The following is a 26,459-nucleotide window of genomic DNA, read 5'->3' as shown; positions in this document are numbered from 1 at the left end:
CAAGAGAAAATGCATGCTGAAACTTGAAGGAAACCAAAGTGAAAGAAACAGGTGTGGACAAGTAGATAAATGATGAGAGGAAAAAACAATCAGTCAGTCATGATTCTTATTTTCAAAAATAAAAGAGTAGATGAGAAGGGAGGAGCGAGCCCACTCTTTAGAGAGAACACAGGAAAAGGAAAGGTGAGAAGGAAGGTCAGCATGAAAAATGGAAAAGTAAAGTGGGAAAAGAGAGAAAAATTTCAAGAAAAATGAGAAAATTGTGATGCCTATCCCTCCACGCCCCCCCCCCCCCCAAAAAAAAAAAAAGCTTCTCCCTTGTCTTGTTTTTCTCTTGGCAGAAAAAAAATGTAGACTGAAAGAAAGCAAAAGGATGATTACATTCTCACAGTAAGGAGATAAAGGACAGGAGCAAATTGGATATGAGATGTATTCATCAGAGGATATGTAGGGGAGTAGTTGAATTCAGGAACACTGCAATGCAAAACGAACATTTCTTCAAGAAGGAAAACTGTCTGTCTAGCAGAATTCCTAAAATATTACTGCAATCCCACAGCTTTGTCCAAAAACCCAGTAAATAAAACTTTTGTCTGAAACTTTTCCCACCATTCCAAGACAGTTGGTATTTAATCTAAATAACCTCCTGCTGAGTGTTGATCACAGACTGTAGCTCTGCAATTCAGCCTCATCATAGCCCAGTCTAAAGAGAGCTTTAATAAATAGTCAGCTCAAATTCACTCAAATTCCAACTTGCTTAGAGTATGATCTCTATTTCTGAACTCATAATGGCTGAACCAAAATCTGGAACTTTGCGATGTTTGTGGAATGCAGGATTTTTGCGTTGGGTCTCCAGCTGTTGTGAAGTCACTGCTGTTTAGTGCATCAGCAATTTTGACTGCAAAAAATATAATGTGTTTTCAAATATGCCGTGAAGTCTGCAGCTATGGCCAGACTAGAGTATAAGAAATGCCTTGATGGTAAATAGGCCACCAGCACTGCATCTCAGGTAGAGACTGAAAAGGGAGACCTGAAATCTATTTGGTTCACCCCAGGTTCTTCCCACCTCACTCCAAATGCTGCTTTTGCAACTGTTTTTCTTCTGCTCATTATTCATTTTAATGGCATAGACACCTCACTGCCTGTCCCGTGCTCACCTTGAATCCCACTGAGCCACACCTCATCACAGCAAATCCTCCCTGAACAATGAGGGATTTATTGACATGCACAGGGGTCCAAACATGAGAAAATTAGATTTGTTCAAACCTAAAAGTCACAGGAACCATGTGTTCCTGTGGGCACAATTTCTAATGACATGGACATTTTTAAGCTCCCTAGAGACCCACTACCTCCTGATATTTTTACCTTGAACAAAAAACCAGAAAGTGCCTGTTTGCAAGCAGATGAGGACTACCCAGTCCTCACTTAAATGCAAAGCACTTGCTGCTGCAAGAGAGCTGTGACTGCAGTTGCTCATTCAGCCAGACACCTCTTCCAAAATAGCCCCTTCCCACCTGCCAGGTCCAATCAGCAGCCCAGAGGAGGGCTTTTATAGAGGCCAGCTATCATTTCCTCCTGCTTTAGATCCAGTGACCCAATGCTAACACCATTCCCCACTCCCAGCATTACTGCACTGACTGACAGGGTCAGTCCTTGCTAGATGTCACTAAATCAACATCCCTGCAGGGTCTCTTTCCAAAGGGAGAATACGCTGTCCCGGGTGACCTTCAGAGTTCACAAGTGACGGACGCAGAAGCCCCACACCATCCATCACTCCGGCAGGAAGGGACATTTGCAGAGGATCAGAATGGCACAGGACTGCCATGAACTTCCTGCACCCTGCTTCCCCTGCATACCGAGCCCTGCTGTTTCCAGGGGTTCATTTATCAGGAGAACGGAATAGAAGGTGAAGTCAATGAAGCTGCACTGAGCGCAGCAGAGGTCAGGCCCAGGAGGGAACCCAAAGTGCGCGTACACACATACACAAGAGACACAGAGAGAGGGCAAGTATGTTTTCTATTAGCTGCCTGCTATAAATATTACAGGTCAAATATTTTGTTTTGAAAATAGCCAAATCCCAAGGACTGCTTCCACCCATCAATCTAAAAGGAGGGGAAAGAAATGTCAATGCTTTCTTCATTCGAAAATTAGCTCAAAACAAACAAGGTCATGGCTGTTTCATGGCTAACAGTGATGAGCGACTTCTATCAGCTCCTCTTCTGTTCCTGACCTAGGTGAGAGAAAGGCCAGATTTCTGATGCATGGAGGAGCAATTCCCAGGACAATACCTAGAGAGGCAGTCCTTCATGTGAACTGTGATCTGGAGTGCCTATACAGCAGGTCTCAAACTGACCAAACTGATTTTCAGCATAAACATGTGACACAGCTAATGACTTACAACACATGATATCAAACCATAAAATGAAAAGTAATGGATTACATGGTAGATAGATTTGCCAGGAGATATGATCCTGCTTTAATACATCCTTTACAATTAATAATGGCCTTAATTGCCTTATTTAAGTACAAACAAACAATAAACACTCCTTCACTATACACTATCTGTTGCTGAGGAATATTTGTGAAAACCCAGATGCTTGGCTGGCAAGTAACACCTGAGACCTGACAAACAGCCCTGTTTTCCATAACACAGACCTTATCAGGGATAGGTGGAGTCTGGGGGACACAAATGAAGAGCCTGCTTTCTGAAACCCCTCTGCCAGTGCTGTTTCAGCATCTGTAACAGCTCCCAGCCCCAGCTGCAGGCAGGCAGTCACTGGGAGAGCACCTGCTGCCCAGATGCCAGAGCAAGAGCCACACTGGTCGCCTTTCCCACTGGCATCTTTTCCCTCCATTTGCTGAGCAAATGACAGGGGGGAGGGCTGTGCTCCTCTGCTCACAGCCAGGCAGAGGGATGGAGTCTGGGCACACCGAGATTGCAAGTCAGCAGGTCTGACTCACACACCCCTGTTTGAACGCTCTCCTGAGAGAGCAGAATTTTTGGTCCTTAACGCTCAAGCATTGCACTGAATTTTGTAAGGTAGTGTGTAAACATCAAATAAAAACCCAAGGCAACTCACTGCCCTCTAAATACACTATCACCAGCTTCACAAAGACAGTTTTTTCATTCTGGCAGCTGCACTTACATATGGCAACTCCTCACAGTGTATTTTTTATGGCCTGGTAAACACTCTGCATATATTTTGAAAAATAAGAGAAGGGTAATAAAAGGTGAGAACATTCCAGCCCAGGAGCAGAATGCCCTACCTGGCACTCTCGCTCTGCCCCAGGAGTCTATGGGATGGCAGGAGGGGACTCTAGGCACACCTCACCCATGGCTCCTCCTTCTTGTACTCCCCACACCAAAACCATAACAGGCACCTTGGTGCTCTGGCTCCTTCCTCAAGTCCAAATATATTAATTGTCACCAACCACAGCCATGCTAGTACTTACACTACACAGCCAGTCACTAACAAGATTTATACACCAGTGAAGGCAGAGTTGGGAATATCAGCATTTTTTGGGATGAAGAGGTAGGAAGTGGGACAGCAGAAATAGCTATCACCACCAGTCCACCTGTGCCATGTATTAGTAACTTGGCAGCTGAAATGCCATTACAACCTGACTGGAATGCCAGGCATTGAAAGTGCTTTTCCAGTGCAAACTTTATGCCTTATTTTGCTCTGCTCCACCTTCTGGTGCAGTGAGGGCCAGGGAAGGCAAAGTTGTCAGGGCAACCCTGCTGTCCCTGCACCTCAAATCTCTGCACTGAGAAAACATGCCAGTCATCACAGGAGTGACTATTCTGCTGTGATAATGTGTGGGACCCCTTTAACTATCAAAAATCAAGTGGAGCATGTCCTTAACCAACTGCAAAATCCCCTCTTCTGCCATCTTCATGGACGGCCTGAATTCTGGAGGAAGTGAACACCCTGATCATATGCATCCCTGACACGTGCAGTACCTAATGCAGGAGCTGAGTACTTCTCATCAAAGCAGCCAACACCTTTTCTTGGCTGAAGAATGAGGACCAATGATCCATGCAACAGATTAATTGCAACAATGTGATGGGAAGGATGATTCTTACAGAATACCTGTTCCTTAGCAGAACACCTAACCCATTTTTTACAAAACTTAAAGGCACTTCAAAGACAGTAGCAGTGTGAGAAAAGTATAGCGGAAAGGCTGTAACATAAGGCTAACACGCTCCACTTAGTTATGTCCTCCTTTACCATTTTCCTACCACAACCATTGTCTACAATAAATACAGCATTGGAAGATTTACCATGTTCACCTATCCAGGGACAGAAGTCTGATTTGCCAATAATTGTGACTCAGAGAGGGGCATTGTCTTGTTTTATGCTGTTAGATCAGGTGTATCAAAATAAACTCCCTTACAGTGTGAAAATGCCAGGGCAAATGAGGACTGTGAAGGAGAAAGGCATGAAAGAGGGGTCTTTATGTTGCATGTAGGTCTTGCTCCAGGCACAGAAACTGGTATGAGCAGCAGTGGGGGGAAGGGCAATGCTAATATTAAGAAGGGGTATACATTCAGCAAAATATTAAACTCTGTAGGTATGGAAACTGCTGGGAACCAGAGGGAGACACTAAGGCCACCGAGGTGCTGCTCTCTGGGCAGCAGCATGTGATGTCCACTGGCCTCTCCAGTGGGGCCATGTCTGCAATAAGCAGCTGCTATGCAATTGTTTACTGCTGTGATGGCTGCTCTGGTTTATGCACTGGAATGGGATTATCTGGGGGGTTTAGGTGATTGGGCTGGGATGAGGACTAGCTGGCTGAGACACAAGCCAGCCAAAACAGAGCTCACCCGAGAGGTGCAGAAGGTGGGTGGGGGTGGAGAGGACAGGAAGGATAAGCCTGTACCAGCCCTTCCACCCAACAGTACAGCCTTTTATACACAAATCCAGTTCGAAGCGCAAAGGTCTTGTTACAGACAAAGCTGATACTACACTAGAGCCACATCAAAGAGCCTTTTTTCTTCGTCTGCGCTTGGTAAAGAGCGTGTGACCTCTTATTTCAGATGTGGATTTCTGACATTTACCATATTTTGGTCACCTCAAGAGCAGGCTACTGTCATGGCTTTGCTTGCTCGGGTCCTTAAGATTACACAGAAGCTGAAGTGGAATCAAACACACGGGGCAGCCTAAGTGCGGCTCTGTGATTATTTATGCACGACAGTTAGCAGCTCGAACTTCATGCAGTGATAAGGGTTTAGCTGTAAGTGCTTTCAGTTTCCCCAAGACACGGCTGCCTACCCTGCCACAGTGTAACTCCATGGTCCCCTAGGTGTGCATAAGTTCATTAATATGCAAGAAGCAATATTGTCCAAATGCTAATCTTAGACTTGTAATCAATTCACTGGGAAGGCTTCTCTTCCTGAGATGGCTTTTGCTACCAATTGATGATTTTTGCACTATCAAATCATCCTGGTTTTGCTTGGATATTGACACTATTTATATTTCTTTGGAGAGATAAATTTTATATTAAATATAAGAAAGCAGGAGGAGGATTGCTAGTTTGTGAATCTCTGAAGTAATAATAGAGCTGTCTTATAAACTGTTAGGCACCAAATACTGCAATTCAATACTCCAAATTTGGTGGCTATGCTGAACATACCTATTATATACAGAAGTTACATTGCAAGATCATACAATTTTCACACTTCCCTCCTGAGTGAGATGAGATTCAATAAGATAACTGCTTCCCATTAAAAATTCATGCCCAGGAATTATGTATGTATAAATACACAAAGTTATATCATAGTGCAAGACACATCACTTTAAAACAAACTCAAAATATTTCCCAGTATAAAATAATGTAGAAAGTACTATCTCTAACACCATAAAATTTTATTTTTTTTTTTTCTATTTCCTGTCATCATCAAGCTAAAACGTAATGCAGTGAAAAAATCTAGTTTTTCTGAGAGTTTTCCAAAACACACCAGCTTACCAATTTCTAAAGTATTTAGTAAGCATGCTCATGGAAAGAAAGACCTATGCACTGTTTCCAGCTTTAATGGTTCAGCAGGGTACCAAGGTATGAGAATCAGAAAGTGAGCTAAAAAGAGTAACTTTAGTGGGATGTTTTCAGCTGAGAAATGCATGGGAAATAAGCCAAAACCTGGGGTAACTAAAGAAATAAGAAACTTATTTTGATTCTAAGAAATACAGTTTTGCAAAACAGGCATGTTGTTTATTACTAATTTTAATTTGCTACCAGCTCTGAATGCACAGTAAGTATCTGCTCCTGCCAAATGCAGAGCTAATAATAAGTTTACTTTTTCAAGTCACATTCTGCCACATTGCTTCCCTTTATTTTTTCTAAAGCTCTGGAAAGTTTGCTTCAGTAAATTCAAGACCCACTGAGATACCAGACACTACTTAAATCCAAGATACATAGAAAAGAAAGTGGAAGGAAGGAGAATTGTTTTAAAACCAGTTAAGAAGACAGGAGGTGGGGGTTTTTCTGCACGTTGTAAAAGTTTTGTTTTGGGATGAATGAATAATGTTAAGCAGTGTGAAAAAAAAAACCTCTCAAATATTCCCAAAGAAAGTCTGAGTATTTTTAAAAATACATGTTTTATTTTGAAAGGGACGCTCTGAGATGCTAGGCTTTGAGAATGATTAATGAAATTAAAAGCTTAAAAAAGTTTCAGCTGAAAACTCTCCAACTCTTAACCAGAACAACAAACTGAATTCATAACCAACCAAGTTAATTGCTTTGCTTTTCACAGCAGCACGTATTGGCAAAGTTATTTGTCATGAAAACCTCCTCTACACAGCTCTAGCTGAAGAGCACAGGGCTGTTTCCCCGAATCTGAGGCTTGAAAGAGCTGCTGTGACTTTGGCCAGACCACAGTTTGCATCTCTGGTTGCCAGAGGCAGCTAGTACTCTGCAGGGCTCCATATACCCCTTGTTTTTCCCCAGCACACTCTGGAGATGGGATAGGCAAGAGATAAGGGAGAGGCATGGAAATTCCCCTCCAAGCCGAGGAAGGCTGGAGGGGGAGGAAGCATGCGGGGAATTTCCTTCACACAAGGTGAATTTCCTGGGAGCAGCACTGACTGGGATCTTTGCACAAAAAACATATTAACCATCTACAGCAGAACATGGCATTGGCCTCACCTCCATGAAAGGGAATTGGTAATGCCACTGCAGTAATCAAATCTGGCTTGTGACGCACTTCAGACACATTGTGTGTTATTAGATTACCTCATTTTCTTGCACATTTTTCCAGTCATCTTCCCCCAGCAGCCTTAAAATATATAACTTCAAACTAGAGCCAGGTACCCTTAATGATCAGAGCTGCTTCTTCATCTCTCTCTGCCTTTAACACACACTGCTTAGAATATTATTTTTTTTTAACTCCATTTAAATAGGATTCAAGAGCTGAGGACTGTTATCCTTCACCACCTAACTTTTTCACCTGTAATTCCTGACCGGACTAAACCACTAAACCATTAACTTTGGTACCTTTGTGAAGGAGCATGTCAAAAACATATCCACTTTTTGTTTTCACACTTTCTTTCCCTCTTCAGGAGAAATCAGAATGCCAAGCAGCATGGTGCACCTTACAAAATCCTCAGTGTCTACCACACTTCCTCCTTTTATCTACTAGGGGAATTGAAGGTGACTATTCTTACACCTACCACAACCATTTAAGTCATTCTTTGCTTTCTTCAGAAGTCTCCACACACACACACACACAAATTCCTGCCTTGCATATGTTTTAATGTACTTTGTAAAGTTCTTTTATTTCATTTTTTGGGGGAAGAAATAAGGGAAAATTTGTTGTGTTTTTCCAATTCCTCATCTTCATAACTGGCAGTGAGTAACTTGTAATTCCTGTATGGCTATTTTTCTCCATCAGCCATTGGGGTGAAGTTGACACAGTAATTCCTAGCATACAGTTGCTAGGAAAAAAAATCCATATGTGTTTATTTTCATTATATGGTGCTAAAAGGATGTGCAACTGCATCTAAGGAGCTATTGTGTCAAGCACAGAACACTTATATTCTATTTCATCCAACCACTAAGTAAAAGCTTAACATCAAGGATATGAGCCATCCTACCTATTCAAGCAGTATCCCTCATGGAAGTAAAGCTGAGGATGCCAGAGGAGCTGTGCCAGTACTGAGAAGCCTGTGAGCTGAACACAAGCCTCTCCTACACCAGCAGATGCGTAACACTTCTACGAAAAATACCCTTTACCATCTGACTCTCAGTCACAAATGTGCCTGCACTTTTAAACTCGGTTGAACAAACCACGGCAAACCCTTAAAAGCCGTACATTTCCCATGTGAGGAAATCCCGGCAGAGTTATCAGAGCTGCCTGAGGAATTGTGAGCTCACATCAGCACTCAGCGATGCAGAGAAAAAAATTGAGAGGAAAAAAACCCCAAAACGACCACCCGTCAGGGATTTCCAGTGTATAAAGCTGTTGCAAGAGGTGCCAAAAGAAATAATTTCGAGCCAAAGAGTTTGGCTTGATGGCTCCGCTAATTACAGGCCAGGGCTGCTCCCGCTGGGCTGCAGAAGGCCAAGGCTCGCTGTCAGGCAGACGGATTAGCCCCTGCTGCCCATTAAGGGCACCGCTGGAGTGTGGGCAGGGACACGGAAGGAAACATAAGAAGGCGGCATGTGCATAACCAAACAGGCTACCTTGCTGAAAAGAAAACCCCTAAAGCCACATTCTGCTTCATTAGCACATGAAAATAAGGTAATTGAATACTTCATTCTCCCATCCCGAGCCAGAGATCCATCACTCAGGGAAATGGAGTTTTGATAAGGTGGGGTGTTTAAATGAGGCAGAAAGAGCCTTTGAGTGTGCGTTACTTTGTTTATCTGAGAGAAATCCCACTTAAATATAAGCAAAAAAGATACAAAAATCAATTTATCCTATGAATTACTCTAACATGACAAAGCCCCTCCAAGGATGGAATTTATACTAATTTCAACATTATTCTGAAGATAGAAGGTATTACACTTGTTGTTGCCTTTATTTTTGCATCAAAACCCACTTAACTCTCTTGTTTAGCTTTTTTTTTCTTTCCTCCTGTGTCTCACTAGATATTTTTGCTGGCTTTTAACATTTCATACATCAAGAGATGAAAACTTCAGTAACTGTCAGGGCAAGGTATTTTAATCAAATTTCTCTTGTTCTCTTTTTAAGTTATACATGTAACACATTCAGGTTTTGGTGTTTTGATTTATTCAGCATTCCAGCTGATTACCGAAATATGGAAATAAATTTTATAAAATATTTATCATTACCAATTTCAGACTCAGACAGCTTCTATTTTAGTTTTTTAGCCTTGTTTTAGGGGAAAAATATTTAAAAATCTTATATTTGAAAGGCAAAAACATAAGAAGAATGTGTTTCATTGTCTTTAGCAAGCTAAACAGCAACAAACTCATTTTCTCCCACTGGCTAATCACCTAAAGTATGAAGTGCAGTGACTGGCATTTCCTCCAGAAAAAAAAAATTTACGTAAATACTGTAAATAGACCCCTTTCCTCAGCCAAAAAATGCCTGCTATGGTATTAAGATTTTTATAAGAAAGCAGGAACTAGAGATGCATAGAGCTAGACAGACTGCACCCTTGTTCCTTGGGTTTCAGTGGTATAGTTTCCCAGTCTTCTATGCTGATATATTATCTTGAACTATAAAGAAAAATAACATGACATTACAGACCAGCTCTCAGCACTGACAACAACGGTTTTGATATCATTTAAGAGACACTCCCCCAGCCTCTCTAAGAGTGATGTCTAACCATATCTCAGGCTTTTGCCTTGCTCTCTCGTGTGTCCAGGCACGTGATAAAGCAATTAAAGGTTTTCCTGCTTAGAAATATGGGCAATAATCACAGTGCTGGGAAAGAGCTGCATTTTCACAATACTTAAAAGGTAACAACTAAATTGTGTTGGTGTTTGGGCTGTGCTATCATTCCCCCTTGTCCAGGCTCTCTGCTCCCACCACCACATCTTTGCTGCTGGTGGCAGAACAGGTCCACTGCTGTGAAAAGACAGTTTGGGGAGATAACTCTGCAGAAATATTCTTGATTTTCTGTGGTTTAGGCTGTATGGTGGTTTGTATGGGATCAGCTGTGACCCAGCTCTAGAGCAAGGGAGAAGGCAGGAACTGCAAGGAAAGAGGGAATTCAAGATGTTGTGGACCTACACCTTCTGGAACAATGCCACTTTGGCCAAATGACTGAAGGCGGACCAAAGATACAACTGAAGGCAGGGGCCAGGAGGTAAACATCTCACCACCTCTGCTCATCGTCAGTATAATGGTGGGAAAATTAAGGGGCTTACGTCTGAAGGCAAACATTCTTCAGGCTGAAGCTTCAGGAAGCAATCTTTAAGGTAACTAGGTCCTACCACGTAGCTTTGAAATGCACACCAGAGCATGAAGGTGGAGCAGAGCCACCACCTTAAAATTCACATAGCTCGGCAACCCAAAAATCCAGAGGGGTGACACAGTGAGCACACGGTACCACCAGCTGAAGGCACACTGCTGCTCTCCAAAGATGCAGTGGGCAAGCAAAGAGGAGCTGGGCTGAAGGTTTTACTGTGACTGAACTTCAACAGTCCAGCCTTGAGATCAAACTGAGCAGCACTTGCTGTTCTTGCACCACGGCTGCCATAGGCAGCAGCAAGGCTGGCAACCCTTTTTTTGTGCTGCTGGCCGAATAGACCTCCAAGCAAAATTAGCAGGCCACGAATTAACACCCCCTTTAGTGCCTGCCAACAGAAAACAAAAATAAAACAAAACCATGTGGCCAAGGGTTGTGTAAAATTCTGTCACAGGCCTTCTTGCATATTTTCCCCACCCTTCGACTGGGAGAACACACTGTGAAAACTTTGCAACTAAAGAAAACATTTGCAAATTATACCCAGCTTATGATTTTCTCTGGAATAAATCTGGGTAAAGCAAAATAAAGACTCAATCTCCATCTCTATCTCAGAAATAATATCTTAAATCAAACTGTCTAAACAACCTCTTTATCATCTAGTAAGGTACAGATTTCCCAGGCCTGAGTCCAGAAAGCAAACCATGTGCCCCAGGAATTCATCCAGAGCAAACTGGAGCTGCAGAGCCCATGAGGAAAGAGAAAAATATGTATCATCAAAGCACTGGTAACTTTCCACAACATGTTAAAAAATTATTCCAAGAGGTCTTAAGCACATTGAGAACAGACACCAAACTAAGCTCTTGATGACCACAGTTACCCAACACCCCTGGCTTACTTCTTCTTACCAAACATGCACCTAAAATCATAAGCAGTTTCCTTCATGACGTATCTACATTCAGGTATCCGTGCAAAAGTCTAACAGTGCATCTGCTGGCTTCCTTGAGTCAATGGAAAATTCTGCCTGAAATTCCCCATAGCTAACAAGGTGCCAGCACTGAAGCAACACAAAGAATAATATCAGGACTCTCCTGTAAAACACTTTTGTTATACATCAAAGTCAGACGTGTCACAGAAGCAAGATAAAAATTGATGGTAAACCTTAATAAATTTTTCAAAGAGCTAGTTTTTCAGCAAATTCAGTTAAAGAAGATGAGAAATACTGCCAGGAGCAATAGCATACATTATTATGACACAAATATGTACCAGCATACATCCATATAACCCACAAAAAAAGAAACCAAGCATAACTCTACTTATTCTGCATATCTAAAATTAAATCTATTTTTTTCTAACCATGCTCAGCAACAGAGGAATATGTAACAGGTGTCATTGTTTCTCCCAGGTGTAATAATCTTTTTAATTTGCTCATGTGAGAAAAGAACAGCCATTTAATGAGAAGTATGAAATTGATGATTAATTAAACAACTTCAAGGGCCTGGAGGATTCTCCTCCATTTGGGATAGATTTCTTTTAGCTTTAAGCAAGCTGAAGGGCAAGAGACAGATGCTTCCTTGGCTTTTTATTTTAGCTGGTCTGTGTTTGTGAAGGCTTGATGTTTCTCAGTTTACTTGTCAGCCTTTTTGGCATCGGTCATCCAGAGGTCTCTACCCCAAAACACAATGGGTTTTTTTAAGGGCTTGTGACAATATCCCAGTGCAATTCAATGCAAGACTGGACATAAGTTTTGGTATTTAAGTGGCAGCATTTGCTAACAGTGTTTTTTCTTCTATTCACTGCTAGTTTTTTGAACTGCATATTTGTATGTAGTAACTGAAAGCAAGTCACCTCATCGAAACAGGCTCATGACTGATTTTCTAGTGAAAACTTGCAAACAACAAACAGGACGACAGGTCAGAGTTGCTGAGACATGTGGCCCCTTTCCCTTTTTCTTACACCACCACCACCTAGGGGACCTTTGATCTGAGTGTCAGCGGTGAAAATACACAAACAGATACTCTCTTATTATATACTCACAGGTGTACATTCCTAAAACTGTTACATTCCATTACTTTCAGCTGTGCTTGAAAACAATACCTTCAGAAGTTGACCCCTTCTCTCCTCTGATGGCACTGGTATCCGAGTACAAAGCATCACAGCAAGCACGGTATTCCAAACAGCGGCAATGACCACGCCAAAAAATTCAAGCAGCTCGTGTAAGAACACAGCCAGAGCACTGTCTGAAGTTTCTCTGTTACTTACACTGTGCACCACTTTACAGTTTGCACAGAAAGGCTGCTTCTCTCACTCACTGGGAACACTCCTGGGCCAGGCAGCTGGAGTTTTGATGCAGAGAAGGCTGGATTTAAGGCAAACTCGGCTCTGTTTTACCAGTGCAGCAAGAATTAAAAATCTTATTGAAATACATTCAGCTCCTATGGATGTTCAGATCACTTTCCATAACAGCATGCAACAAATCATCTGTTTGGGCTGGGGTTATTCAATGCAAGAGCACATCCCACCCTCATAGTGTCCCTACTTTTAAAAGAAATCAGTCCCCAACTTTGGCAGCTTAACATAAGAAGTGCTCTTCTTCTGTTAAAAATATGACAGTATACTTCAGTAACTGGAATGGAGGAAAAAAACGTGAGGGAATTTCTCCATTCTTTTCTCTGATTGTTCAGTACAGTGTTTATCAGCAGGCTGGTACCACATCTCCTTTTGTTAGAAAATTAAAAGTTGAACTGCAAACATAAAAGCCACCATGAACCATGCAATAACCTTCAGGCATTTTAAGAGCAGCAGAGGTTAGAAGGGCAGCTCCTGACTCTAAACAGCACCTATTGTTTCTCTTTCTTCTTGAATAACAAAAGCAGAGCTGAAAGCTATTTACCTGGTTTTACCTCTGTCAGATCTCATTTCCCCCTTTATTTTCAGCAGATGATCTTATCAAATAGTGTAATTTCTAACAATTGCTTTGATCAGATTTTGGTTTTTAATCTCGCCGTGATGGATTATTTCATTCTCAAATAGATAGCTCAGCATAAAAAGTCATAGCAGAAAAGCACTTAGGAGACCTCAGGAGTCTGTCAATGTGTATTTGAATTAAGAGTAACTACTTTTAAGCTCATAAGTTAAAATGCTTTCATTTTGAAATCATGAGAGCCAACTCACAGTACAAGACTCTGATCCTGCAAACACTCCCTCACAAACAACTTTCTGTCTGAGCCCTCCCATGTGTTCCCCTCCCGCTGCAGATTCACATAACTGGACACTTAACTTGCCCAAAAGCAACTGCAGGGCAAGGCTGGAAGGATTAAACTCCCGATCCACAAACTTTTCAGTGTTCTGCTATCCAACGTAGCGTGACCATTATATTATTCCAATTACTTATAAACAAAAACCTTACATGAGTCATCACCACACAGAATTTTTGTGAGTGGCTGGGAGGGGTCTGTAGTTAATACAGAATCATTTAGGTTGGTATATAAAATCCTCAAAGATCTAGCCTTGAAAAAAATCTCTTACTACAAGATAAAAGCAATACACAAAATATAAAGTCCTTCCACACTTTTAAAATATTTCTAAAACTTTTGAAGGGAAAAAAAAAAAAACCACTTTTTGGGAGTGTTTTGCTCTCTAGGAAAACGGCTTATACAAAACAAATAATTTCTAACATTACTGATTTTCACTTAGAAAATTATTTTCTTTTTTTACTTTCTCTAAATCACTTCACAATACCCACCTCTTGTATTTTATAAAATTCTGTATTTTTTTAAAGGTGGGGGAAAAAACCCTTGAAAATATGTAACAGAAATCTGAACTGAGAAATTATTTTATTGCTCTAGATTAAATGCCAGTGAAGTATTTGCTACCCTAAAATCATCTTCAGACATAACAACCTATGATGCAAGTTTACAGCATTTGATTCTTTGTCACTAGGTGCAGTTTGTAAATACCATAGAGAAATTTTAAAAAGTCCACTAAAATCTATTAAATAACAGGACTTCCATCTCATATGAAATCATCTTATAAATTCATATTTTTAAGGAATTCTAGTATAAGTGTTTAGAAGTTCGTTCTCCTTACTGTAACATGCTACCTGTGAAATCTAACAATGTTGCATTAGTAGGATCAGGTCCTTGAATTAGAATTCTATCAGATACTCAGCTGCTATGAACTGTCATACCTCAGCTGGAGCTGATGTCCTACTAGGACTAATTTCAGACCAGCAAAGTGTTTCTGTCAGTAAAATAGGTACAAAACCAAGAGTGAAAACACGTCTTCTTATAAAAGATGGAAATATATGAAAAGGCACATTTTTGAAAGTGGCTCACTCTTACAGTGTTTCGGTTCAGTTTAGAGTTTCACTGGAATATTTTCACTTTCTGCAAATACAGCATCACCAATAGAAAATAAAATCAAGCCAAGTTCTGAAATGTGCTTTACTTTTCTGGCATCAACTCTCACCCTTTTCCAGCCCTATTTCTATCCAAAGTTTTTCCTAAATACAAACAAAAACAGACATCCAAGTGCCTTTAGTAAAAAACTAAAATTATTGCATACATTATTGGTTTTCTATGTATCTCTATCGAGTCACTTGAAATGTTGTAATTACATATATTTCCTGCTTTCAAAAAATGCTGGTGAAAGGTTTGGTTACTATGGTCCTTTATAGCTCTGGAAGAATTGACAAGTGGAAAGAGGAAAGTAACTTTCCAGCCAATTCAAAGGAAATGGAGTATGGTCATTTCCACTTGCAGAATCCTCTGTCTATCAGGCTCTACAGAGATTTCTGTGTCACCTTCTGCAGTACAGCATCTGGGCACAACACTTTCCTCTTACTACTTTCTTTTTCAGTGAAGATATTATTAGTTTATAAAGATCAGAAAAAGCTGGACATGGGGTGAGAAGTTTGAGAAAAAGCGTATGGTTAGGCAATTCATATCATTCTACTCAGAAAATGCCTGTGTCCCTGTGTTTTAGGATTTATGATTTCTCTGTTGTTTCAAATCTCACACACACAAGTATCTCAAATAATTTTCTTCTAAACCAACAATTTTGGGCAGGCATCTAAGAAACTTGATTAGTTTTCTACATTAATTAACAAAGCAAGTTTTGTTAAAAAATATTTATGCTGAAATTCTAAAAATGGCATTATGCTTCAATGGGAAACAAGATTTAGCTTGAACATTTGAAAATCAATCGGATTTCCTATCTCTAATGAAACAGATTTCCCATGTCTAACAAGAATTAGTTTAGTAACATTGCTTTCAAGAATATTTATTAGTGGCTTGTAAGAAAGAGAAAAGAAGTTTATTTCTCCTCTTTACTGCACAAGTATGATGGGAGTCATCCCAGCACACAAGACAAACTCAGCATTTTCAATTATTTTGTACGGATGATGCAGTTTAGTAACTAAATCTATTATGACCCTTAGCAGAAAATATAAAATTATTCTGGGAAATAGATGTGGGGGGCAAGGTTTTAAAACTTCTTCACATGACACAAATTGTTAATAAGAGGGTTACTAACAACAGTATTAGAAACCTTTAATTACAAATACGCCATGATCTGGATGCTATTTGCAATACGCTTGCATCTGGCAAGCTAAACAGGACTGGAGTTTTTCAGAATATAATTACAGGTGTGATTTTGAGATGGGCAGCTACCTTCACTGGCTTGAAGAGGACACAGAGCATATATAACTGATGAAGCATACACCATCACGCAAAAGAAAAGCTTCCAAAGGCTTGAAAGGAGAAGGAAAGTAAGGAAACATTATCCCATCGTCCCTCCATGCTTCTGGAATGTGGGCAGATCATAGTAAAAGTTTAAGCAGCAGGAAGATTAAAGGAAAACTGTTAAAGCCAAAAAGGACACTCACATCATCTGGCGTAAGTCAGCCGTGCCTCTGCAGACTTCAGTGGAGATTCGCTGATTTACACCAGTTGATGTTTTGACCCGACAGCTTCACAGAAGATACTATTGATTAATCGTGGGTTCTATTCCGATTAAAAGCTTCTCTTGCCATCACAGCACATCTTGCCCCAGCTGGAAGCCACTCTGGCATTTTTCTTTTTGCTAGAAAGCACCCCATAGGCAAATTCCAAAATCATAATAATAATAATTAAAAAAAAAAAAAAGAAGTCTGCATAAATTGTCAACTACTGTTTGTTATTATTTACCATTTTTTGGCACATACAGACATACCAGGCACTTCATAGAAAATACTTTGAAGACAATTCTTTTCCCTGCAGAGCTTAAAAGACAGGGTCTATTCTACAAACACAGGGCACTGCTTTACCAAGAATTATTGCAATTACTTCAGTGGCATTCCTCACAGCAGTAAGACCGTGCTTATTATGCATGCTGGTAATTTCGGGTCTTGTGATGAACATGGTAAGCAAGAGAGTGTAAAAGACCAAGACATTTTATAGAGAAGATATTTTATAGAGAAATTCTTCAGATACACTACATTTGCAAAATTTTCTGAACCTGAACACTTTTTCTGCACATTTAATGAATATGCCTATTTTTCACAAAAATACCCAAACTAACCAACCAAAAAAAAAAAAAAACCACCAAAAAAAACCCCCCAAAAACAAAACAAAACCCCACCCAGAAAAACCCAACCTTTTGAGGATTGTAATTTTTCAAGTACATGATGCCTAGTGTGTGGTTTCTACTGTGATACAGTATTAATGAAGAAATCCTTAGGATTTGGTTTAATAAAAGAATGCATTTGGGAATGGTGGCAACACTTCTGGAAGAGTAACAAACACCCATATGGTTTCAAGCATGGACACCCAGCCCTACACAGAGCAGTACAAATGCAGACCCTGACAAGACTTCTACCCAACCTTCAAATTAAAAAGAAAAGTGGGCCAACTGTGGAACTGGAATGCTATCAGGTTGGAGGAGGGCTCCAGGGGAACAAAAAGTCGTAAGCTATAATTCTTAACAATGAAGATCACTTTTAATTTCATATCATGAGTATCAGAAAGCCACTATCATAATTTCAGAGCATCCAAAAAGAGGAGTGACCTATCAACTCAGTTAAAAAGTATCTCTGGGAATACTTGATAGTGTGAAGGCACAGTATCTTTCCAAATATTACTTGGAACTAACAAGTATTTACTTTTAATGAATAGGGCAGATCCATACTGCCGAGGAGTGGCAAATATTAACGTATTTGTTATACAGTGAATTTATACATAAAGGCATATTCCCTTCTTTGCCCCTTTCTCTGGGCCACAGACTTTTCATGGTAACATTTCATTACTACCTCAGGTTGGGTCATTCACTTTGACAAAAGCTAACACTTTAATAAATTTTAGTGAGACTGTGATGTGATTTGAGACACAAAGTTTAAAAAAAATCTGTTAGACTTCTTCTTTGTAGAAGGCTTTTAAGAAAGTACTATAATTTATCTATTGTTACTTTTAAGACATAGGTAGTATCTTAGGAAGTAGTCAGTTTTCACTAGTCTCAAATTAATGAATTTTGCAAACAAAGCCACAAGAAACAAAGTCTGTGATGACAATTTGCATTCATGTGTTAATTTTCAAAAACACAATCTTTACCATTAAGAAGAATATTTCCAAATTTAGCAGTTAAACACACATCTGTATTTCCATCACAGTCACAAGATCTAAAACACATTATTATTAGGTGCTTTAGCAAACTCTTAACAGCTGCTGAGAACAGGAGCATTTCTACAACTATTGACAGCATCTAGCAGGCTTAAAAATCAGGAAAATGAGATCCGGCAATGATATTTTTAGGATCAAACCTTTCCAAAAAAAAAAAAAGGTCATAAACTAAGCAATCATACATGCAACTTGCAGTTAAACTGTCAATTGCACTACTCTGCCTCTTCTTATGTAGTTACATATTATGCTGTAATCTTTTAATTTGACAAAGGGAAAAGTTGTTATGATTACCAGAGGTGCTCAAAGAACTTTTAAATTCCCATTGTGAAACAACTGTGTATCAGTGTATTTCTGAAATTGTATTTGCTGCTCTTTAAATGTTACTTATTTCAAACTGAAAGTGATGATATGATCTTTTTCACTTCCATCCTAAATGCTTTACAAGAGTTACAGAGTGTTTTAATTTGTTGTATTTGCTATACTGGCTTATCTAATTTATTTAAAATTGTTCCCTCTTTTGAAATGTTTTATAAAGATTCATTTGAAGGATGCAGACATACATTTATTATTACAGAAAAACTTTCTAAAAATTACATTGCTAGCAATAGAATCCATGAGAACACTTCAGGTTTAGAAATACTTTCAGATAATCTATTTGGCTTCTATTTGTCTTAAAGAAATCACATATTTAGAGGAGAAAGGTATATTTTACAAATTCTTATACTCCATCTGGAACTAGCATTTCATATTTACCAACTGGTGCAAAAGAGAGTTCATCTGAACATGAGAGCTAGGATTCCACTTAATTTGTCATCTCTGATTATCACTTGGAAGCCTCTGGATTTATTAAAGACAACTACTGTGTGATAAGGACAGTAGAGACACTATTAACCATGTCATTTAAATTGCTTGAGCTGGCATTGTGCCCAAGTCCTTCAGATCCATGTATCAACACACTTGTTGCTGACAAGGACTCATTTTAGGTGGGAGATGAGGAACCCCCTCCAAACTGAGTATGCTGTACAGATTTCTACAATAATTCATGAGAGTAAACAGCATTACTCAGTTTTTATATTTTTGATTCCTAGACAAGAGAACGACAAAACAATGACAAATAAGTGAAAGACTGTTCTTACTAGGAAAAAGAAAAAAAAGGGAGAAAGCATTTTTTCAATTTTCATTTTAAATTACTTGAATTTGCATTTTACAAGCATATTTTACTTGTAACTGCGATGCTGACAAACTAACAAAGACACCGCACTCAATCACTTGCTCTGCCAAATTTTATGATCCCATATCTTTCCCACCCTTGCCTCCTCCACAGGATCTCTTGCTTTCACTTCATTATCCTGTAGGAAGGAGAAAACCTCTGGTGGCTGGACACAGTTTATCTTCAAAACCAGTAAGAGTAACTTTATTTCACTTTTGGCAATTCTGGCAAGAACCATGCCACAAAATAAAAACACCACATTTGGAAAAGAATGCAATTAAGAAGATACAGGGATAATTTTACCCCCAATTCGTACCAAAATAAATACTAACATCTTTGATGGAAACAACCTACATGTTAAGTTAGGCATACTACTTCCACTGTAGAAAAGAGTCAGAACAGAAACTTTTTCACTGTAGTCTTCATCTGCTGTTTTCTGATTAAGAAAAGAAAGGCTATCCCATTTTTGGAGGGGAAGAATTCATTAGCTTAAGAAGCATCTCTGTGTGTAAAAGCAGCTAATCTCTCTGCTAAAAATCCTGTGCTTCCCAATATGCATACCGTGTCCAGCAACAAGTCTCCTGTTTATCACTTCCCAGCACGGGTGTGCTGGCTCTGCGGGCCGGAGCGAGCGCCCAGGTACTCACAGCACACGTGGGCAGGATATAAGTGCTGGGCAAGAGGCTCTCTTACCTTCCACAAACCGTCCTTCGCCGTCTTCAAGTGAAGATCTGGAAACACAAATCCGAATCTCCTAAAGTAAGAGTACAACCAGCAGCCAGCGGCACTTCTCTGCCGTCCCCCCCGCCCCCCCACGCCCTCCAGACCACTTTCCCACCGCTTGCACTGCAAACAGCAACTTTCCCGTGGCATTTATTTTTTACTGGTGAGCCATAAAATCGCCTGCTTGTCCCATTAATGCAAGCATCATTATTTTCATTTACCTTTCACCATCTCAATTGAAGGAAAGAAGAAGGGGGAAAACAGGAAAGCAAACGCATAAAAGAAGCTTCAGAAACATGAGTTTCAACTCATTTATGAGCCCAGATAAAGGTTAATAGTTAAACTCCTTCCTCTCCCTCCCACCCTCACAATTATTGATGCCCTTCAAGAAATGAAATATTTTTTTTGTTCTCATTTACCAGAGGCTAGACAAACTGTCAACATCTCCACTTTATTTACGGGTTGAGCAAGAGCAGTTCCTCAAACATCAACATTTTTTACGTTAATCCTGGAGAGAATCCACTTCTCTAAAACTACAAAATTTGCCAACTTCTGTAGTATTTATTTTTAACGAACGAGAGCAAGAGCCTTGAGCTATGCTCCGCTGAGGAGGGGAAGGGGGAAAGTGCAGCTCCACTCTCCCAGCTTTAAAGCGCTTTCCCCCACCTTCCCACACCACTCAGCCCCTGATCACTCTCCATCCCATCACCCCAAAAGTTTCCCCTCCCGATCCCCCACCTGCTCCACGTCCAGTGGGATTTCAAGAGAGGAAACAAAATTTGCGAAGTGGTTCCTTTTGGGCGACTTCTTCAACCCGTCTGGAGATTTAAACCTGAAAAACAAACACCTCTATTGAATGCAAACTAAGCTTTGGGGGTTGCCGAGTTAATTCCTCGGCAGACAGCTACTCTCAGTGTCTGGTTACACAAACATACCTACAGACAGGTTGGAGGGGAGTCCCTTAGAAACCAAGGGGAGGCTGGGGGAGGAAATAAAATCAAAACAGGCAGAAAGGTTGGGGTGGGGGACTGCGGGGTAAGCAGGCTGGAGAGAGGGATGATTCGCAGCTGAAGACAGGTTTAATACGCGGCTGTTACGGGGAGATTCAAAGCCAGGGCCAATGCGGGCAGGGTCTGAGACCCCCGAAGTCTCGACTGGGGATGGGGGGAAGGGAGGGAGTGTCCTTTTGGGTGGCGGTGATAACAACTTTTTACAGAGCACCTAGATAAAACAAAGGAAGGCACGAACGCGGAGGCGCGGGCGAGAAGCGGGCTGCTCCGGGGGCGGGCGGCTCCGCGCCCTCCTCAGCGGCACCTCCTGCCCCGGCCGTGCCCCGCCAGCCCCTCGCCGCCGCCCCGCTTACCTGCCGCTGCCCCCGGGCCCCGCAGCATCGCGCCGGGCACAAAGCGGCGGCGGGCAGGGCCGCGCCGGCAGCCCCGGGAGGCGCGGTGGTACGAGCAGCGGTGAGAGCGCTGACAGCCGCGGCGAGCAGGGAAATTGGGGAAAAAAAATAGTTACAAGGAAAAAAAAAAAAAAAAAAAAAGAGGTGGAGAGACGACCACCCTAGTAAGCCGCCGTGATCATGCTGGGGAAGCGAGTCCCTCCTCCCGGGGGCAGCGCTGCGGGGCGCGCTACTGCCCTGCCCTGCCTGAGGGGGACGCGGCGGAGGGGAGGGGAGGAGAGGAGAGGCAGCCGCCCACCCTGCCCGGCCCGGCCCGGCTCGGCCCTGCCCTGCCCTGCTTGGGCTCCAGGGATGGGCGCGAGTGCGGCTGCGGAGGGAGATGCCGGCGGTGCGGGATGCGGGAGGGAGGGGAGGGGAGGCGGCGAGGGGCGCCCCTGGCGCGGCGGGCGGGGAGGGGGCCCCGCCGCCCTCAGGAACCATCCGCACACACCCCCGGCCCCCGCTGCTCGCCCCCCGTGCGGCCGGGCTGCTTCCCGGCTGTCACATGGCGCCTGCCGCCACCCCCAGAAGGGTTTCGGGAGTCGCTTCACTTTCACTTTGGCCCCGCCAAGGGGCTCCCGGGGGCCGCGGCGCCTGACAGGAGCCTGGCAGCGAGGGCCTCGCCCGCTGCCCCGCGCCCTCCGCGGCCGCCGAGGGCCAGGAGGGCCCGGGCTCAGCCCCTCCGCAGCCCTCGCCAGGGTGTGCGGCCGCCCCTGGGGCCCTGGGAGCGCGGCGTGGTCAGGAGCGGCTCTGCTCGTGTCAGCCTTCCTTTCCCGTTTTAAGTAGGAAAAAAGGAGAGTAATAAAAATATAGCTCGGTCCGTGGGAGCTCCGGGTTGGGGGATTGCATGCAGCGCTGCTAGAGGGGTGTGGCAGGGGGGCTGGTAGGAGTATGGCATTTGAGAGCTGCAGAAAGCACACTTGCTCTGTTTTCTGGTGGGACTGATCCCATATGCATCCTGCCCCACAGCCTGCTTGATCCCTTGTGTCAGTCTGTCTAAAGGGGTTGGTGAAAATCCTGCTGGAGAGCCAAAGCCATGCCTTGCATAGGGAGAGTATCCTTGAGCGATCTCAGGCATCTGGCATGGTGATGTGGAGGGTGCCTCTGCAGGACCTTTCTGTGCACCCAACAAATGAGCACAGACTGCTCCATACCCCACCAACAGCAAGTCCAGCATTCCATAATGAGCACCAGGGATGGATCTGATCCAGCAGTATTATTTTTGAGCTCAGAATAAATATTTCCAGGATGAGAGGCATGTTCCATATAAGTATGTCAGATGCTGTTGCATCCCTACGTCATTTTGAAAGAGCAATTAAAAAGGAAAAGGGAGTTACAGCTTCCATCTTGCTGCCCTCTTCTACTGTAGGCACCCTGCTGTTAGGGACATAGCCCTCTTGATGTGATTTCCCATGAATATCCCTGTTCTTAATGTTGATGCCTTTGAGGGGAGAGAGCCAGAAAAGAGCAGCAGCCTTTCCAGAGAAGCTCTCCATGTGCCTCCTGTGAAATGCCCATCACCTGCCTGTCGCTTGTGGGCAGGTGGTCATTGACCATCTAACTTGCAGCTCCCAACGCTTCCCAAAAGACACAGCAGCACTTCCTGCACTCATTATGGCTACACGTGCCCAGTGCAGAGGCCACCTTGTGCTGAGTGAGTCAACTGGCATCATGTCCTGCTTTTATGTAAGCTCTTTCTCTCTGGCCTCTCTCAACAGTCATCAAACGTGGCACAACACATGTCCGTAATTTTTAATGAGCTGGCCTGTAACCACCTTCACCTTGTCACAAGCACAGCAGCAATCCCTCGGTTTTCTTGGCTGGTGCCAGCAATCAGGCTGCACGTGCTGTGAAACACTAGCACATGCTCATGCTTGGTTCCTCTGCACCTCAGCCTGCTCTCCCCAAATGTCTGACATGTTTTACTCAGCATGAACAAGCAAAATATAATTACAGTGGGGTTTGGTTTGGGGTTTTTATTTTCAGTGCACAACTAGATTAAAAAATTACCACACAGAATATACATTCCAGTGACAACAAAGTCCCAGCACCACATTTTAGTATTCTGTCGTGAGGTTTCTGGTTCTGAACTACAACTGTTAGCTTTGAGTTTCACTGTTAAATGGAACAAAGCTGGCTGTGATGCTGGTGTTTGTTTCTTTTTTTTTTTTTTTTTTAGTATTTATCATAAGGCAACAAGAAGCACTAATAAATCAGACTGTGAACAAATGCTTTCTCAAAACTCACCCAGTTCATGAGTATTATTCTGAGTATTATTCTGTAATTCTGAGTATTTGCTAACTTGAAAATTAAATTGCCATTTGAGACTATTCCATATTCCATAACATTCATTATCTTTCCTCATTTTTCAATTACAAGGCCAGCTTTGACTCCTTTTATCCATGTTTTTTTCTGCTACAAACTGCCATGAAGTCAAGAGAACTTGACAGCAAGCTACTGCTAACTGGCAAAATATGGCAGAATCTGTCCCCAGTTACACAGTTCCATTCTCTCACCCTGTCTGCAGTGACAGCATGTTCACTACTCAGGAACAATGGCCTGAAGTTAAGAAAGAAAACATTTTACAATAAGTGAAATACAGGGGAAAATAGCCTGATTTACCAAACAGGAATAGTGAGATATCATCCCTGAAAAGAGTAATCCAGATAAAAGAGGAGAGAGTGAAGAGATGATGAGGTGGTCATTCAGGCCTATCTTCTGATGCTGCCCAAAGATTAAATCTGGCCTAACAAAGCAGAGCAAAGACCTGAAATAATGTTATCTTACCTCTCCTCTCCTCCCCCCCCCATCCCATTACTACATTTTTATCAAGCTCTTTTACCTTTGGATGCTTGGAAAACAAACGAAAAGGGCAGAAAATGCCAAAAGTGAGAGGAAGGAACATTACTTTTTTTTTTAAATTTAAGAAGAGACACGAATTTATTTAGATGTTGTCTCACTTTCATCACAAGACATTGTAATTTAAATATGTGCACTTTAACATCAGTTGTACTGACAAAAGGCTAGAATTAAAGAAATATCAAGTCAAGCTTCCATCAAGTGTCCGTGACATTTTAAGTAAATTGGGTGACTTTGTTTCTTGGCTTTTTTCAACATCAAAAAAGTGTTCCCAAACAAGTGAAACACGTTTTTAAAATCAACCGACTCAAAGGCTTTCCATCCTCAAAATTACAGGGAGGAGTGCTGCCCAGAAGTAAAAATATTCCAGTAATCAATAGAAGAATAATCTGAGGCAACCAACGTGCATTTGCATGTCAAGGTACACAGGGAACGTCTGCCAGGGTGTGGAGGGGTGAAGGGAGGAATGGGCAAACTCAAAGCTGTCCCTTTATGTAGTTTTTACAATATTCTAATTTGCCAACGTTTGTAAGAAAAAAAACACAAACCCCAAAAACAACAATAACAACAACAACAACAAAAAAAAAAACCCAAAAACAAAACAAAAAATAATAACAAAAAAAAAAAAAACCAAAAAAACCCCAAAAAAACAAACCCCAACCAAACAAAAAAAAAAAAAAACAAAAAAAAAAACAGAAGGAAAGGATAAATTAAAATGTATACCTGGCACACATTTTTGTTTACAAACACTTGAAGACTCTTTTTGTGATTTAAGTAGTTCTGAGGTTATTTATGTTAATGGTATGCATGAGTCTAAATGGCATCCTGTTCTGAAAAAAGAGCTGAGGGAAAAGTGCTTTGGGGCAGTCTACAGCCTTTTTTCTCCTCTAGCCATAATGACAACTGAAATGGAGAAAATGTGACAAAAGTGTGGTGCTGTGTGAAGTGGGCTGGCTGGATTAAATACTGTGTGGAATGGTGGTCTTCCACAATGGAAATTAGGAAGAGCTTTCTCTTCCTGAGCTAGACAGACTTCCTTTAAGCTTGGGCAGGATATTGTACCTTACTTTTTCTGTACAAGGTAAATAATATTTCTCTGTAAAGCAGTTACTGTGTCACAGTGATTGCAAGCATGGCTGTTTTCAGGTTTGTCACCTGCTTCAGCAATCCCACATTGAAAGTATTTAATTCAAGGCAGAGTGTAGCTAAGAAATTTCAATCAGCAGAGGAATTCGTATTGAAGCAGTCTCTACTGAGGGAGAAATGACTGCATTAGAATCCTGGAAATTTGCTGCTTGTTTTTCTTTTAAGCTTCAAATAGCTTGAATTTACTGATGGTATTTTCTTTCCGATACAAACCTGCTCTTTTTTCCTCTTGCCTAGAAGAGATGGGTGTTTGAAGGGGCAAAAAAATATTGTTAGAAGTCTGTAAGGGCGGTTGATGACTATCATGGTTGCTCTTGGATTTATTTAATTTGAGATTTAAAAAAAAATATTTGTTGAATCACTGTATTTGTCCAGAATACTTAGAAGAATGGATATGCAAGCACTATCTGACAGTCCCCAGATGTGGTAAATTAAAATTATTCTTACTGAATGTTAAAGAACAAAAATAAGGGTGGAACTTTTCTCTTTGCAGTTTTAAAAAAAATTTACTTTTCATGCTGGCACTCTTTCTAGTTCCACTTAAAACCAAATTCAAGTCCAAAACTAGTATGCAAATATAAAGATTTCCTGTAGTGATTACTTGAATTGGAAGAGAAAGTCAAACTGACTGCCACATGTGAAGATCCAGATTGTTATTTGTGATTGTTATTTTGAAGAGGGTGAAGAGGTGATGGTTTACACATTCCACATTACTATTTAGGCAGTGGGTTTAACATTTTCAAGAGCTTTGCAATCCCGTCTTCAAAAATGTAATATTTTTCTGGCACTAAAAGGAGACATCCTAATTCATATAGATGTCATAATAACATGAAGAAAAGGGTTGAACTTCATTTTATTTGTTCTACTTAATATTTTAGTGTCATATTCAATACTTCTATTCTGTGAATTCTCTTCAAGACTTTCTGCAAGCAAGCTGAACTAAAAGCTGTCCAGGAAAGAGAGCTGCCTCCAGAAGAGATTTAAAAACACAGTAATGGTCATCGTAGCTCAATCCAAGGTGTTGTCAGTCTCAAATTATGACTACTAGTGTC

The 26,459-nt window shown here is 41.5% G+C and overlaps 1 protein-coding gene across 3 annotated transcripts in view; it reads right to left on the bottom strand.

Moving 5' to 3' along the window:
* The window catches only part of PRDM1 (PR/SET domain 1), a 101,728-nt gene extending 80,373 nt beyond the window's left edge, over positions 1 to 21,355 (bottom strand). For 2 of the 3 annotated variants that reach the window (XM_064412822.1, XM_064412824.1), the window contains exons 1-3: positions 21,325 to 21,355; positions 20,700 to 20,793; positions 19,932 to 19,969 (exon numbers count right to left, since the gene is read on the bottom strand). The gene's annotated coding sequence lies outside the window, so the exon portion shown is untranslated. Of the gene's footprint in view, positions 1 to 19,931; positions 19,970 to 20,699; positions 20,794 to 20,896; positions 21,103 to 21,324 lie in introns of those variants that run through there. The other variant, XM_064412823.1, reaches the window with a different exon arrangement.
* Positions 21,356 to 26,459: the final 5,104 nt, after the last annotated feature.

The sequence above is a fragment of the Passer domesticus genome, chromosome 3 (assembly GCF_036417665.1).
Source record: "Passer domesticus isolate bPasDom1 chromosome 3, bPasDom1.hap1, whole genome shotgun sequence".
NCBI lineage: Eukaryota > Metazoa > Chordata > Aves > Passeriformes > Passeridae > Passer > Passer domesticus.
The sequence above is the reverse complement of the archived record's forward strand: the minus strand, read 5'-3'. Positions and strand labels throughout refer to the sequence as shown.